At 38.3% G+C, this 14,683-nt stretch overlaps 1 protein-coding gene across 10 annotated transcripts in view; it reads left to right on the forward strand.

The window, feature by feature from the left end:
* Positions 1-14,683, forward strand: part of CDIN1 (CDAN1 interacting nuclease 1) — a 241,057-nt gene that overhangs the window by 150,148 nt on the left and 76,226 nt on the right. For 3 of the 10 annotated variants that reach the window (XM_089309411.1, XM_089309412.1, XM_089309416.1), the window contains exon 11: positions 1-14,683. This exon is cut by the window's left edge and continues 20,277 nt beyond it; it is cut by the window's right edge and continues 24,945 nt beyond it. The exons of the other annotated variants lie outside the window; for them this stretch is intronic. The gene's annotated coding sequence lies outside the window, so the exon portion shown is untranslated. 10 annotated transcript variants of the gene reach the window in all.

Here is a 14,683-nt window from a genome sequence, read left to right on the forward strand (position 1 = left end):
ATTCAGGTATTTCAGTCAATTTGTTTTCAAATGTGGTAACTGTGTACTAAATGAAATCAAGATACTTTTGTGCAAGATAAATATTTTCATGGCATAACTGAAATTAGGATGGAAAATTTGAAGTACTTGATTGTATGAACTACTTGCCCATTTTGCATCATCAGTGAACTTTTCAGTAGCACCCTGCACATCATACACCCTCATTTGAACATTGTCCTTTCTCTTCTCGCCAACATTTCTAATGTAGTCATGTCACTGGAAGCCAGTGCCCACTACCAAGAAAGCATGGTTGGATTCAGTCTGCATTACTACATGGCTTCTGCTCCATTTTCTCTGGTATTCCTCTTTAAAATCAGACCTCCACATCTGTGTGCTGTGAGAACTGACAGCCGCCATCCTGCTCTGCTTGCCCAAGGCCTGGTCACACAGTCCACTGTGCCAAAGCATGGCCATCCCCATATACCTTACCTTGCCAGGATTTTATGTGATTTTTAATTGACATTTTATGTCTGACATTGTAGATGTACTACTCATTGTACAGTCTTTGTCTACATGGGAATAGTTGGAAGACATCTTTTTCACTCAACTGTTACATGGATTAATTTTACTTCACAGTGACAGATTTTCCTGCTGAAACTCAAGTGGCCAAATCTTTTATCTTTCCTAACTATTCTCCATGTAACATTGTAAAGCCCCAACCCACTGTTCTCACTAATTGCTTGAGCGTACAGCAAATCTATTTCAAATGACAGGGAAAGGGTTAAGTTTTGAGTACTACCTAGCCTGTTGTAGACACCAGTCTATCTAAGGCATATTTTTGGCATATTTTTCTAACACAGGAAACAGTCTTTTAAACTGGATTTGTAAGTGACTTAATGTCACTTACAACGTTGACTTAATGTACACATTAAGTCTGTACACTTTGTTCCTCCAGATTCACCCCTTGGTACACAGGCATAAATTAACCCAGTTGTTTCTAATATTATGGCAGTCTCTATCCATCTTTTCCTCAGAAAGTACACACAAAGTTCTGTTGTTTTGCCAGGCTCCTGACCTTCTTTTATAAAATCTTAGTAAAATTCTTTCATTGTAGTGAGGAAAAAATATTCTATCAATTATTTTAAAAAGCAATAATTCATTATAGTTGATCATAAATGTCAGGCAGCAAAGACCCAGCTGAAGCATTTTGTCACTAATCATGCTGTTTTTCTTCTAATTAGTTAATTTACATTTTACAAATTAAGGGTAAAATTCAGACAGAAGATAACATCATAGCTTTAACTGACCTATATTTGTATCTGCCAAATTTAAGTTAATTAGAAATGTAGATGCTGTTTGTTTTATCTGTCAGAAAAGCTCATCTTTTTTCTCAAAAAAAAAAAAGTAGACATACTTTTTCCCCCTCAGCATTTATCATCTAAATAATAGTCTTGCCAAGATGGCAGCCTCATAATAAACTCTTTTCAGTGGAGTGATGGGTAATGAAGCTTGCTTGTGAAGGCAGCGAAAAATGTTGTCTGGCCAAATGCATGAATATGATGGCTAGAGAATCAGTGGACTTTCTCAGTCATCAATCTTTTTAGTAGCCTCTTATACATCTGAATATTTTGATAGATGATCTAATAATTGAGTTATCTATCTTTCTAACTATCAGAGTTGCATAAAAATTATTCTCACATGCTACTGAATATTAAATATATTAGGCATCCAGTAAATTTTTTATAAAAGGGCCAAAAGGTGAAAGATCTTTGTTATTTTATAAATACCTTGTAATATATGATGTATTAAGCCCAGTGAAATATTCAACTCTTAACTTCCTCTGTGAGAAGCAAGTACATTTTTAGAAAAGAGGACATAGCTATTCTAAGTAGAACATTAATAGCTACTATAGCTGGTGAAAGTAGACTCTGATCAATGTATAGGTAGGACTCGTAATGGTAAAATGGGTGCATGAACTGATGTCACACCGATGACACATTTAATGACAAATTTTCCATATGAGAAACATAGGTGGTGTGGATACCGGGTGCTGAGAGTGACCATGTGATTTTGGTGTACCCATCATTTTCAAAGGAAGATGATGCCACCAAAGGGTGAAAATTAAGCTCTCTAGGTATTTGTGTCATATACAAGTAGTTCTTTCCTCTCATACACCTCTATTTGGAGGGGTGGGCAATGGTTTGGTTTCTTATATACCACTCCATTAAAAGCTTATCAGCAACAAGCATCCTTTGCTAAGATTGAAGAAGTTCAAGAAACAGATCAGCTTCCATCATCCATACTTTCTCAAAGTGACCTTGCAGTGATAACTTCCCTGTAACCAGTATTAAAATACCTCTGCCCTGGCAGAGGAGGCATCTGTTAGCAGGTCTGAATGGTTACCAATCTTGTGCATCTTGGAAGGCACTCAAATGAGCAGGGCCTTGTAAATTGGATTTCTATTAGCCAGCCCTATGATAGCTCTTCATCAGTGGAATGGGAGGAAGTGCTGTCAGTAGCTCCAGCTCTAAATACCTTTGGAGTTTTTGTTTGTTTTGTTTTTTTAATGCCATACTTATTTTTGGTCTCCTCATCCAAATTGGTGACAGATGCTAAAATCATCAGAACTAATTGTGGTTAAGGTTCTAAATAAACCTTAAAATATGGGCAATTATTTTTAAATGCTTTTCAATTTGGAAAGCACTTGGAGTGAAAAAGAATGGTCAGAAACAAATATGGTAAAATGTCTTAAATCTTGCATTCTGTACAGTTTCAAAAGTTGATTGCATCTCGCAGTTGTACTGTTCATAAGTTTAAGATGCTAGACTTCATTTTCTGGCTTGAGAATAATCATTGAGAAGGCTAGTACCAATTGTGCAAATCCCTCTGGAGTACATCTGAGGAACTGTTACTCTTTGGCAGTTTGATCTTGGTTTGGGGGATTTTTGCTTCTAGAATTTGTGACTGTAAGAAAACAGATACTAATTTTATTGAAGAGCTATATCTGAGAATTTTAAGCTCTTAGGTTTCTGTGTAAGATGACACATTTACAACTATTTGAAATGACCGTATTGGGGAGGTTTTAGGAAAGGACACAGTCATTTCTTAATCAAAGTAATAAACATCTGGGTTCTTTCTAGCCTGTCTTTTGATTAGCATGGCCTCATCCATCACTAGTCTTTGATAGGAACACCAAAAAGTCATGTCCTTTTGTTTTAAATGATAAATCTGCCTTTGTCATGAATACTCATAGGCAACCCAGGATTTACATCTGAATTGTCAAAGTGTAACTGCCCAGCTCCTGTGATGAGTGACATTATTAGTGAAATAAAGAAGTTTTTAATTTGTCATGGGTGGGCCTTAGATGGTGACATTACAAGACTGTATGGGTTGGGATACTAGAGAAAGTTGTCCTTCCCCCACTATTTTTCTAAGATTTGTCATTTATCAACAAGAGGCAGTCTGCTACAGGAGGTTCTCTGAACATTTTTACTTTAGTGCTGTTAGTCCGTCTTTTCACGTCTTATTATTTAAGCTTGATGGCTGGTAGTTCTTATCAAAACTAATGCTGTTTGAAGTAGCAGGCTTCTGGTAGTCAAACAGCCAGCATCAAGATTTGTCTGTCTGGCTGTTATTGTACAAGACAGTATTTCTTTAGACCCCAGCTCCATTTCAAGGTCTGTGTCAATTATATTTTCTAAGTAAGTTTCTTTGATATCCTTGTCCCCACAAACCTCACAAGCATCTACTCAAGTCTATCTATGTGTGTGCTGTTTATATAAATACACTGGCCTACACATACCTACCTGCATCATTTCATATTAATCGTCAAAACCCTTACCGCTGTCAAGTGCAACTGGATGGTTTGTATTTGACCCTTCCACTAAGAAATTAGGGCCATTAAAATTTTAAATATTGTGAAGTCTTGATCTCCCACTTGTATGCATTGTAGCAGAAGATTTTCTTACATATTTTTGCCTTTATTTCTACACTATTAGTAGGCAAACATTTTAAAGTTTTGTAGCAAAACTTTAGAATCTTTCTTGTTGGTAATAAATGGTTCATTCTAATTTTATGTACCAAAAGTATCCTATGTAAATTCTGTATTTTAACAACTAGTACCTTCAACAGAAGTTACACTACCTTTTACCTGCTTTTGCCTTTATGATTTGAACACAACTTTTTTAAAAGTAAACAGAATGAAAGTTTTTATTTTCTCTTTTTCAGTGGAATTGGTTAATTAGCTAAATTAACCAAAACAGGTTTTAACTTAGACTCTTGGGGATTCACAGGAAAGTAAACCTATATTTTTTATTTTGATTTAGCATCTCTGAATAAAATGCACTAAAATCTCATCAGCAGAAGAACCTCACTTAAATTTTATTTAGAGTCAGTCCTCACCCCACAAATGTATTAACTTTGTATTTTCTGTGTAACAAAACTGAAGTTTAGCAGTCATTTTTTGGAAAAACATTTCATGATTACCAAAGAAATTATCTTGAGGCAAAAAATATATATGTGAGATGAGAAGTTAACCCTTGACACCTGGGATTGTCTTTCTTTTCTTTCTTTCTTTCTTTCTTTTTTTTTTTTTTTTTTTTTTGGTATTTCCTAGATCACCTGTTTCATGAAAAATGAAGCCTTGTTCATATCTGTTTCCCAACAGAAAATAATCACTTAGGCACTCCAGAGTCCAACCCCTTACATTGAGATTTTTGTACTGGACTGTGAGTGTCTGAGTTTTTGAGACCCTAAGGCTTTCCCCAACTTGAAGACAATGATGCCAGTGAGCTTCTGTCCAGAGTTAATCAGCTGCAGAATTTGTAAACTGCACATGTGTCAAAGTTGAAAATGTTAGCACTCTAATAGAAGCTTGAAAAGGTTAGATCTGATAAAAGCCGTCAGCAGTTAAAGAAAGTGATTTATGGGAATGTAATGACACAAAATGCCTCATTTATCACTCATAGATAGATAGGTTAAGGTTCCTGTGTCATACTTTTAAAAACTTGACCACTTCGAATTGTCAAAATAGGTACTTAATTGCCCTTCATCCTTTTCATTTTGAATTTATTTCATTTGAGTTTGGTAATTTTATCTATGATTATTTTACTGTCATTCACTTCATATGGTTACATTTAAAGTCATTCATATTTTGGATTTTCAAAAACTGTACATCACTGATCTTTTTGAAGTTTTATTAGCTAAAGCTGTTGCCAAGAAAGACTAAGCCAATCTTATATATGTGAATTTACATTTTTATTAACACAAAATACCATGAAGATGTTTTAAAGTTTCATTCTCTGTTTTTCCTAATACTTGATTTTTGTAGGCATTTACAGTTCTCGAAATTTTCTGTATATCTCTCCTTAAAAAGTTTAATGCAATTTTTAAAGACAGATCCATCAATTACTTTACTATTCTTGTAACTCAGTATTTAAGTGTCACACAAATTCAATTTAATGAAAATCTGCTTTTGTCGTTAAATAATCCTTATCAAAAAAAGAGTGAGAGAGAACAAAAACAAAAGTTAAGAGACATACCACATTGTCTTTCTTCCCCAGGATGATTAGGAAACAATTCTCAGTTGTTTCTGTATATATCTAAAAATGGTATTTATAAGCTTGGAATTGCTGAACATGTATTTCCTTATTTGATGCCATTTAGTTTATGCATAAATACCTTCCTACTTTTATATAAAAACTATTTAATGTGCTGCAATATATCCAAGTAATATTAGAAAGCACAAATTTTTTGAATGATTATTACATTTTTAGACTCCTTAAAGTGCAGTATAAAATTGTTTAAGGACTTCTTGGAAATTATTCAGGTTATTAAATAGGCAGGAGTATCTCAGAGTTTCTCCTTTTGTCCCTCTACAAACAGAATTTTTTAAAAAATGATGACAGTTTGCACAGTGTGGCAGGTTTCAGTTTGTCAGCCCAGTACTGCACTTTCTCCACCAGTAACATTCCAGATTCAGTTTATAAAGGAGTCAGAGTAGTTTCTCCAACAGGACAGAGGCATGAAAATTAACAGGGGACAGAGGCATGAAAATTAACAGAAGACAGCATAACCCAATGCAGTTGACCTTGTAGCACCTTGATTCCATTGATAGACTGAAAAAAAATCTGAGACAGTCATTGACAGTTGAATGTGAGTTGGTATGAATTCTTAACACCCAGGAATTATTGCTAATTTTGCTAGACATGACACTGCTGTTCTGGCAGTATGTGCAGAATTATGTCATGCAAGAAAATGTCCCCTTTTTTATAGAAACATACAAAAATATATAGGGGTGGAGTCATTAGGTACCTGGAACTTTTTTTAAAAATATTTCAGTAAAATAAATACCTGAATTGAGATGCAGGTTTAAAGGAGCATATAGAATCTATAAGATGTATATTTGGGGGTGGGGGAGATTCTACTTTTTATGCATTTAAAATCATTTCAAAGACCAAAATCATCAGGGAATTATATCAGTCTTGTCTAAAAGTATTTCTTTTAATATTTTCTGATACTTTCTCAGTGCCAATCTAAGTTTTTAAAGCAAAAGGCATAATGTAAAACTGTTTTATAAAAATTATAGTTTATCTGGAAAATCATCAAATTGGCTAATATCAAATCCAGATACAATATTTTAACCCTGTAGCAAACCCAGTATCTTGTAATATAGAAAATGACTAAGCTATTCTGAATGTATGTTCAAAATATGATGGAAACCTATTTCATCCTTCTTTGTGCTGTGGAAAGTATGTGATTCTAAATAGCAGCACAAATTTTTTCTTGTTTAAAACTATTTTAAATACGTAAATTCTGTCTTATATTGCTAGAAAATGGATGTAAAGCTATTTATAGATCTTATATTTTTAGCTTTGTTTTTTATCATTGTTTATAAAGGCATTTTCTTGAGTTACAGGATTACTTTTCCCTACTTAAGCAATATTAAACTGACGTATTTCTAGATGCATCTGTTTTTGGAAATCATATGTATACATTTAAATTAAAATTTAATTTTTGTCTGATTTTTAAAATCTGCATTTAGTTAGCTCTGTAAGCACATACGCATATGTGTTGTCTTTAAGTAACAACCACAAAAAAAACCTCAAAATCTCAGACTCTAAAAATATACATTGATTTGGAGAAAATGTGTTCTTAATATGAATTTATCATTTCCCAGGCTTATAGTTAACCAAATGTATTGTATTGTTTGATTTTTATACATGATTTACATATATTAAGGCAACATAAGAAGACATATTTCAATTTAACCTTCTAAAAATTAATCATTTTATTTGAAGGAGTTTTGTTGGTATTTTTTCCAATCCATGATTAGGAAAAATTCATATTATATGTGTTTATATAATCATAGGCATCAAAATTGTCTCAATCTGTGAATCTTAATAGTTTGTTCCTGTAACAACTATGAAGAAATGTATTAAAATGCCTTAATTACAGGGCAAGAAAGAGAAAAAGCACAATCTTTTTGTATATGATCTTTCAATTGTTCATGAAAGGATAAAGAAAGCATTCAAGCGTGGTTTCAAGAACTGTCAGCAATAAGAAAATGCAAGGTATTTTGTAGAGCCTAAAGACCTTCTTGAGAAACAGATTTAATTAAAAAGTAAAATAGACATCATTTCAAAGAAATCTTTAAAATGTTACAAAATTTCATAATGTTAATTTATTAACACAGGCATTGTCTTCTATCCCAGATGAGAAAAAAGTTGTCGGTAAAACCTTTAGGTTTGATTCACAGGATGGTGTGTCTTATAAATATTTTTGTTTCAGTTTGGTTTAAGAGGGAGAATTATATTGCATTGAAATACAATCACATTGTATTCCCATTAAGTAGGATCACCTTTAGTGGTCTTCCCACTAAAGTCCTTTGGGTTAAAAGTCCTTTAGTCCAAATTAAGTTCAAAATAATCAGAAAACTTAATGTATGCATTGCTGGGCTCAACTGACATGTTTATATGTACACTGCTGCCAGTTAGAACCACACTCATACTCCACAGTCAGGTGTGAGAATTCTAGGAACATTTTGTTCCCCTCCTACTTGAACTTTCGTATTTAAGAGGAAGAAAGAAAGCTCATTTATTTTCTGCTGAATGCCGTCAGAACGTCTAATGAACGATCTGTCTCTAAGTTGCAATAGACTAGAGAAGGGTAGCCTGACTATGTGATAAGTAGCTGTTGCTGTTCATTTATAACCCAAGCCTAATCTTTTATAGCCTTAGTGCTTTGCTTGTGTCAAGGTTTTGGGAACTGCTCTGCTCTTTTTTTTTTCCTTTTTCTTTCTTTCTTTCTTTTTTTTTTTTTTTTTTTTTTTGACAGGCAGAGTTAGAGAGACAGAGACAGAGAGAAAGGTCTTCTTCCATTGATTCACCCCCAAATGGCTGCTACGTCTGGCACTGCGCCGATCTGAAGCCAGAAGCCAGGAGCCAGGTACTTCTCCTGGTCTCCCACGTGGGTGCAGGGCCCAAGCAATTGGGCCATCCTCCACTGTCCTCCCGGGCCACAGCAGAGAGCTGGACTGGAAGAGGAGCAACCGGGACAGAATCCGGTGCCCCAACTGGGACTAGAACCACAGGGTACCGGCGCCGCAGGCGGAGGATTAGCCTAGTGAGCCGTGGCGCCGGCCCGCTGCTCTGCTCTTAACAAGTAGGTGCACATCAGTATTTACTGACTACCTTCAAGCACCAAATATGTTCATGTTTAAATTGTCTTTATTTTGTGGGATGCTTAATTCAAAAACAAATCAATCTCAGAAGAGTTGTTTTTAAGTAATTAATCTTTCATTGAGAAACTGTTTCTGGGCCAGTGTTGCTATTTTTCCAACTGGTCGATAATCAGTCTACTTGCTATTAAACATAGAAAAATAAAATTTCATCTGGCAGTGTATTTAAGGTCCTTATTAAAATCTCCAATGCCTAGATTTCTATTTAAAGTGTCACTATGGACAATAGTTACCTAGCTCATGGACTGTTTCCTGTTTAGCTCACACGGAAATGTAGCTGCTAAAAATGTCTGCTCTGTGTTTCAATTAACTTGAATTTCTGTTTAAATTATTATTCTACAAAAGGTACTGCAGCCTACTTTGTTCTTAAAAAGTCATGCAATAGATTGAGTAATACTTGAAGATTTGTTGCATTTTGACTATAGGAAAAATAATGCCTCTGTATGATAATGAGTGTATGATTTGCATGTGTGTTGTATAATTTACAATATACATATGCATTCATCATGTTATTCTTCTCAATATGATGAATTATGTCAGTTTATTGCTTATGTCTGCATGTACCTCATCTCTTAATTAAAGCATTAATCACTAAAATTACCAAAGATATGTAGTTTTACTGTACTTTTAAAATTTAACGTTGATCTTTGCATAGTAATACACATATTATTTCTAATTGGTAGACTATACTAAGGCATTTTAAGTAAGGATTTCCATATTATCATTCTATCATATCAATTATTTTAAATATGCTTATCTTAATATATACTTACAACACACTTTTTAACCATTTTAAATCATTTTTATTTGAGATTAATTTCATAAATCACTAAGATTACTAAAGACATACATATGTGCATGTATATGCATATTATACAATCAACTTTAAAATTTCAAAGGCTATATATATAAAATCTTATTGTATTTTTAAATTTAAATTGATCTTTGCCTAGTCATACATCAGTCTTATTTCTAATTGATAGACTATGATAATACATGTTAAGGATTCCATGTTATGCTCCTATACTAGCAATTTGAGATATGATCTTAATAAACATTTGTCACATCCATACATAATTGTATTGTTTAATAATTGTCTCTTTGGGATGAATTATATTTAAGATTAATTTCCCAGTACCTAACACCAGTTCCATTTTTAAGTACTAAACATTGGCTAATCACGCAATTCAATCCCTCAGAAATTTATACCTGAACGGAGTTTGAAATTGTGATGCTTTAAGGGAAACGTGAGGAGCAGAAGTTGCCACCTGGTCACAGGGTTTGTCATTAAGAGTTTGGTGTTAAGAAAGAGGCACGTTTCATAGCACCCTGCACATCAGTCTAAGAGAAAAATTTTATTTAGTCACCAGGTTTTTTTCAGCGCGAGATCTTGCTTCAAGTCCCTCTGAGAAAGCAGAGGCCTCCTACACTTAACCTTGTTAAGCCACCTCCGTTTCTGTCTGCCTTTGCTAATTCTCTCCACTTTTCTCAAAAGTAGGTCCTTACTACCTTCCTTCCTTCCCTCAGTTTTCCCTCTTCCTTGGAATTGCAGGGTTTGCCCTAAGCTTTGCCCTAGAGCCACTGGCTTGTTTCTCTTGTCCATCTGTCACCTGAGAACTTGATACTTATTCGTACTGGCGGCCTCCACTTCCCCACCTACTTAACACTGACTTGACTTAACTTGACATTCTACCATTTGTTTCCCAGCCACTTAGGCAGGAGCCTGTGCCATGCTGCTTTGATACTGGGAAGGTTATGCCCCTCCGTCCTGTCCCACTGCCTCAACTCTCTGTAATTCCTCTCTGGAAGGCTAAGGAACCTTACAGCCACTAACCTGGAGCTACCGCTGATTCAGGAACTGGATCATAAACTGCTTCAAAGCGAGAAAAGCCCTGGTCTCTACTAATTCGAGCCCTCTTCATTTTGTCTTTTTTCCTCCCTACTGCTACCACATCATTCTTCCAATGGTGTGGTGCTGAGATGATGCATTTCCTCTTTGTTCGCCTTATCTTCATCCTACTCTGTTCTGTGACCTGGGTTTCTCAGCCACAGTGGCCATGTTGGCAGACTCCTTTGCCCTCTCTTGTCCTGTTGGGTTCAGCCATTGCAAGTCATGGCAGGAGATCAGAGATTGAGAAGAAAGTGCCAGTGGGGTATTTATTACTCAGACTCTTCTCTTGGGTTCCCTCAGATTGGCTGCATGTGTCTTCCAAGCCATTCCTGTCAGGTGCTCTCCAGGCAGCCACTCATCCATCTCTGAGTATCCTTGCCCTTCTTCCCCCCACCCCCACCCCTTCTAAAGATTCATTTATTTGAAAGCACTGGGCCATTTTCGACTGCTTTTCCCAGGCCATAAGCAGGGAGCTGGATTGGAAGTGAAGCAGCCAGGACTCAAACTAGTGCCCATATGGGATGGCGGCAACACAGGCAGCAGCTTAACCTGCTACCCACTACACCTGCCTCTCCGTGCCCTTCCTTCTCCCGTTCAAACCTTGGGTGGTCAGGGCTTCCTGCTGTGCATAGAATTAGGATGCTGTGGTTACCATCCTGATATCTTTAAAACTTTGGTTAGTAAAAATTGTCCATTATCTGTAGGGGAAAGTCAGGCTTCTCATCTTGAAGTCTGACCCATGCCATTGGAGCAAGACCACAAGATGTTGCTCTAGGCACCACCCCGATTCCAGTCAAACATGCTTCACACACTTTGTAAGCATTTAAAAACAACTCCCACTTCTGATGCCTCTATTCCTGCAGGTTGCACTGGCTAGGTTGTCCCTACTGTTGCCTGTTATATCCGAGCTGCTCTTCTGCTAAAGTATTGAAGTGAAGTGATCCATCTAGAGTCTAAACATAGCCAGCAAGTATTGCATTTGAGGCCAACGTTACATTAGGACCATTTGGAAAATAGTAACATTTGTCTATGAGTTGCTAAAGTGTGCCACCAGCGTATGAAAATGACAAGGCGGTACACCAGGAGGTTTCATTTTGCATGTCATTATACCAGCAGGCTACGTAGAAGACAGCATTAAGAACTGTGAGGTGTGGTAGGCATTTGGCCTAGCAGTAGAGATGCCCACCCACAGCCCATATCAGAGTGCCTGGGTTTGATATCTGCCTCTAGCTCCTGACTCCAGCTTCTTACCAATGCAGACCCTGGGAGGCAACAGTGATGGCTCAGGTGATTAGGTTCTGCCACCTGCAAGGGAGCCTGAATTGACTTCCCAGCTTCCTGCAGATGTTTGGGGAGTAAACCAGTTGATGAGAGCTAGTCTGTTCACATTCTTTCTCCCTCTTAAATTAAGTAAATATTTTTTAAAAATCATATTTTAGAAAAATAATCATTTTTTTGGACAACTAGCTTCTACTAGCTCCTTTTTTTTCTTTTTTTAAGATTTCATTTGCTTATTTAAGAGGCAGAATTACAGAAATAGAGAAGGAGAGACGGAGAAAAAGGTCTTCCTTCCACTGGTTCACTCCCCAAATGGCCACATCGGCCAGAGCTGGGCTGATCTGAAAGCCAGGAATCAGGAACTTCCTCCAGGTCTCCCACGCTGGTGCAAGAGCACAAGCACTTGGGTCATCTTTTACTGCTTCCCCAGGCCATGAGCAGGGATTTGGATCAGCAGTGGGTCAGCTGGGACTCAAACCAGTGCCCAGATGGAATGCTGGTGCTCTTTAGGCAGAGGCTTAGCCTCCTGTGCCACAGCACTGGCCTCTGCTCTCTTTTCTTTAAGTCTCTCCTGTATCATGCCCCGCTAATAGCCCGAGTCAGTTATAATCCAACTAGTTACCGTCTGATTAATGACTATCCATCCCTATGAGACAGTTATGGGATCCAACCACTATACAGGACTTTGGGCAGCCACAGACTGCTTAGACGTTAGTGAAAGTCTCTGAATCTGTGTGGTCCTACCCAGCAATATGAGGTAATGTACCTCAAATAAGAAGGTGCATCTAGGGAGCTGCTTGGGGTGACTTTGTTTAGAAAAGACAAGAGGATATCAGAGGCACTTAGAATCTCCTGGATTGTTACATAAATTCATACTTATTAATAAAGAGAATAACATTATTTAAGACCATGTTCACAACCCGGATCACCTTGTCAGTAAAACGTAGTGGGTCATGCTCAGATCTCATCCTTACTCGACCTAGCAGCAACAGTTGACCAGCTTCCTGATGACTCCTTGAAACATGACCTCACTTGGTTTCTGGAGTACCACAGCTCTTAGTTTTCTCCCATTTTTACTAGCCATTCTGTCTTCATCTCCATTGGTACTTTGTCGCTCCCCGTCTTCGTGGAGGAATGACACAGGACCCTGCGCTGTTCTTTCGTCTGCTCGGCCCTCCCCGGGTTTGCTGCTGGTTCTTCCCGGGTTGGCTACCGTCCCTTCCACCTCCGTGGAAGGGCGGTTCCCCCTAGCCACTTTCCCCACTTCCGCGGGGGAGCGGCACACCGCCGGCCGGCTCTCTCGGGGGCTGCACAGGTGTTCCTCCAGATAGATGTTCCTGGTGCATGTTGTCTCTCCCCTCCTTTATAGTCCTCTTCCGCCAATCCCAACTCGGCTGCCCACACGCCAAGTATGCTGCTCTCCTCCAATCAGGAGCAGGATCAGCTCCTGGAGGTCATCACTCAAGTTGGCAAGAGGCAGCTGCGTAGAAGCTGTTTTCTCCTCTCCCAGCGCCATATTGTGGGAGAGCAGATGCATAGAATAAGTCTTAATTCCAGTCTAGTCCGAGTTGCTCCCAGTTGCTCCCCACAGTACTTCTTCTCTTCCAGCTCTGCTCTTAATGTTGAGGTTCCCATGGCTCAGTGTTTGCCTCTCTTCTCTAGCTGTATTCTCTTGTTTTGTGATTTCATCCATGATTTTCAATACCACGTCTGGGCTAATACTTCCCAAAGCTTTGTGCCCATCTCGAACCTCTCCCCTGCACATCAGACCCATATATCCAACTTCCCTACTCAGCGTCTCTGCTTGGATATATGACCAAATCTGAATTCCAGACTCCCTTAAAGGCTTTCTCATCTCCTCCCCTCGGCTTAGGTGAAATACCTTGGACCCATTCTTATCTCCTTTCCTCACAGTTCACTTGTGATTTCTGGAAATACTATTGAATCCTACCATTTTTACCATTTTTACCATCTTCACCACTGCCAGTTGACCCAAGCTACCATCATCTCTTTTCCTGGATTACTGGAATAATTTTCAATTGGTCTTCCTGCTTCCAGCCTTTCCCTCCTACAGTCCTTTCTCCTTACAGTATCCAGATCATCAAGTATAAATCAGTTCTTGTTAATTCCCTGCTAAAAATCATTAAAGTGGTGCCTTAGTGACCCAGATTAGACCACCGTCAGCCTTCATGGCCCTGCACAGTTCTGCTTGCACAGAGCTCTCACCTCGTCTCCCACCACATCCTCTCTCACTTTTCAGCAGCCACTGTGACCTCTGCTCTTCCTAAAACTTGCCAGCTCCATTGTTGCCCAGGCACTTTGCACACTGTTGCTTTCCACTGGTACATACGTGGCTCTCTGCCACATGTCGGGTACAACATCACCTTCTCAGGCCCACCTTCCTTGTTGTGCTTCTCCATAATCTCTTGCACCTTCTAACATGAGCTCATTTCATTTGCCACACTAGAATAATAGTTCCACAAGGGCAAGGATGTTTGTCTGTTTTGTTTCCTGTCTCCCTAAGACTAGAACAGTGTCCCACACATAATAGGCTCTTTGTAAATGTTTGTTGAATAAATGGATTTATTCTGAACAAGTATAATATATTAAGATGTTAGCCGGCGCCGTGGCTCAATAGGCTAATCCTCCACCTTGCGGCGCCGGCACACCGGGTTCTAGTCCCGGTTGGGGCGCCGGATTCTGTCCCGGTTGCCCCTCTTCCAGGCCAGCCCTCTGCTATGGCCAGGGAGTGCAGTGGAGGATGGCCCAGGTGCTTGGGCCCTGCACCCCATGGGAGA

This window comes from Oryctolagus cuniculus, chromosome 12 (assembly GCF_051225735.1).
Source record: "Oryctolagus cuniculus isolate XC-2025 breed Fujian yellow rabbit chromosome 12, ASM5122573v1, whole genome shotgun sequence".
Taxonomy (NCBI): domain Eukaryota; kingdom Metazoa; phylum Chordata; class Mammalia; order Lagomorpha; family Leporidae; genus Oryctolagus; species Oryctolagus cuniculus.